This window comes from Cyprinus carpio, chromosome A7, assembly GCF_018340385.1.
Source record: "Cyprinus carpio isolate SPL01 chromosome A7, ASM1834038v1, whole genome shotgun sequence".
NCBI lineage: Eukaryota > Metazoa > Chordata > Actinopteri > Cypriniformes > Cyprinidae > Cyprinus > Cyprinus carpio.
Window position 1 is genome coordinate 38,301,143 of NC_056578.1, and position 2,468 is coordinate 38,303,610.

The 2,468-nt window shown below is 34.9% G+C and overlaps 1 long non-coding RNA gene and 2 other non-coding genes across 3 annotated transcripts; all 3 read right to left on the reverse strand.

Moving 5' to 3' along the window:
- Window positions 1–1,353, reverse strand: LOC122145691. Its single transcript, XR_006160512.1, has 2 exons — window positions 1,317–1,353; window positions 1–149 (listed from the first exon to the last, which is right to left on the reverse strand). It is a non-coding gene; the product is annotated as an uncharacterized LOC122145691 (long non-coding RNA).
- Window positions 1,354–1,436: 83 nt separating this feature from the next.
- Window positions 1,437–1,517, reverse strand: LOC122145845. Its single transcript, XR_006160578.1, has one exon. It is a non-coding gene; the product is annotated as a small nucleolar RNA MBII-202 (small nucleolar RNA).
- Window positions 1,518–1,936: 419 nt separating this feature from the next.
- LOC122145846 lies at window positions 1,937–2,016 on the reverse strand. Its single transcript, XR_006160580.1, has one exon. It is a non-coding gene; the product is annotated as a small nucleolar RNA MBII-202 (small nucleolar RNA).
- Window positions 2,017–2,468: the final 452 nt, after the last annotated feature.

Genomic DNA, 2,468 nt, shown 5'->3' on the forward strand with positions numbered 1-2,468 from the left:
TTTCGGGATCCCTGCTCTGCGGCCTCCTTCGCCCTCTTGGCACGGATGCCGAACAGACGGGCGTTGGCACGGGCCATACGCAGGCTGGCAAAGGCCTTGAAGTTCTTCTCGTCCTCTGAAATCACGCGGGCCTTCTCTTTCTTGTACACCTGCAGAAAATATGAACACTTCCTCAGATTCAGCGAAACTCTACATATATACATAGAACATCCTACTTTCACACATTTCTCAAATTCCATTTTATCCCTATAAAACCGGACATAAGAAGTGTACGAAAATAATTATTTGAAATAAACTGCGTCTTCAGATCATATATGGCTATATATGGCTTACATTTGGTTTCTGTAGGTTTTAAGTAAATTTAAGATTTCAGATCAAGAAAATTTAAGGAATAATTGAAATGGAAGTCTAATATGATCTTAAATGTCTTCTATTAACAAAAGTTTTAATAGAAATTCCAACAGATCTAGTTTTTTAGTTATTTTTTATTATTTATATTTATTTATTATATATAGTTATTTATATATAATAATATAATAGATATATATATAGATATATATATATATATATATATAAATAAATAAACAAAAATAAAGTTCAAGGCCTCTGCAATATAGAAACAACTTTTACAGTACCTTCTGATCACACTGCAAAAAAAAAAAAAAAAAAAAAAAAAAAGTGATGTTCTTCCTCACTATATTTTAGATATTTTTGCACTGTGTTCCAATGGAAATGTATAATGATTCTTAAATCAAGATGCATTTACTTTAAGAAAGATGACAAAAGTCTTGTTTAATGAGAAATTGACCAAAATGAAGTGAGTTTGATTAAAACAAGTTCAAATATCTGCCAATAGTTCTCATTCTCCATTGACATTTGTTTTAAATTAAACTCACAATTGTTCAATTTCTCAAAAAAAAAAAAAAAAAACAAAAAAAAACATCCTATGTTCAATTCTCATCAATCACACATCTTAAGTTTAATGGTTCAAATTTAATGTTTAGATGTTTGTATTTTAAAACAACAAAATACTGAGGTGTCTTTTTTTTAAAGAAAGCCATGACTTCATAAATGTAAGACTTTCTTCTTTGATTTAAGACCTTTTTCTTTTAGGCCTTGTGTAAATTTATGTTACAAAATAATAGTAAAGTAAGTTTACTCAACTTTCCACAGCAAAAAGACAAAAGGCATGTAGAAAACTGTGCATTGCATGTTTTTTTGAGAAAATTGTTGATTTTTGTTGATAATTTACTCCTTAAAATTGTGTGCATCAAATATGGAACAGCAGGCTTCATAATGCTAAAGTTAATACATACGTTTCTGATGGGCATGACAGGTCCAGGAAAGCGGTTTTTTGTAGGCCATCTACTGACCTCCTCTCCTGTATGCACAAAAGATAGTCAAAACACCAAAACACAAAAAAAATGCAGAATATGGCTGAACAGTATGCAGTCATCAGCTATAAAAGGGTTCAAAGTCATCAAGGATGTGCAGAGATTCCGGAGAAATTGTCATCATTTGACTGCAAACACCAAAGCTGTTACCCGTTACAATAAACAGCATTTTAGTATGCAGTCATCAGCTATAAAAGGGCCTCAAAGGATACACGATCTGATTTACGGGACAAACTACAAAGATTCAAATCAATCCAATACCAGAGCTTCGGACTTTATGAAACTGCAGTAGCCACCTACAGTGCTGTCCGCCCTTCTTGGGTGCAGAAGCCTTCCTGGGGAAGATGAGGGTTTGGAGCGGTACTCCTTCAGCCTTGAACATTGGCCTGCCTGGAGTTTTTTTTTCTGTGGATCGGTTACGCCGACGAGGGGTCAACGGCGATGCCGATGGTGCGCGCACCCTTTTTGTTGATTCCGCTGCCTATGTACGTAAATTACAGAGCAACGTGAGACATGGGTCTGGGACAACACTGAAACAGCTCTGACAGCATCAACAGTCATCAGCAAATAAGGTTCAAAAGGAATCATCAATGAAGTACAGAGATTCCGGAGCCTTTGTCATCATTGTGACTGTTTGGAAAACTACATTATAGTTAAAGAGTTCACCCAAAAATAAAATTGCCATCGTTTACTGCCCCTCAAGCAGTTCCAAACCCACAAAACTTTGGCTCATCTTCGAAAAACAGATTTTTTTTATGAAAACCTGAGAAGTTTTCAGTCTCTCCACTGAAAGTCCAGGAAAACCACAAAACCGGAAGATCCAAAAAGAACGGTCTTGCAAAATGAACCCATATGAAACAAGTGCTTTAACCCAAGCCTTGTGAAGAAATACAACATATAGCGGTTTATGTAAATAAATGTCCAAATTAAATCGTCATATAAAGCAAACTGCATCTCTTTATTCTTTTTTTTATCCTCGATTTGCATCACCCCAATTCTATGGCCTTTTTGGATTATAGTTCCAGAATTTAAAATTCCTGAGAATTAACTCACCCCGTTGTCATTCAAGATGTT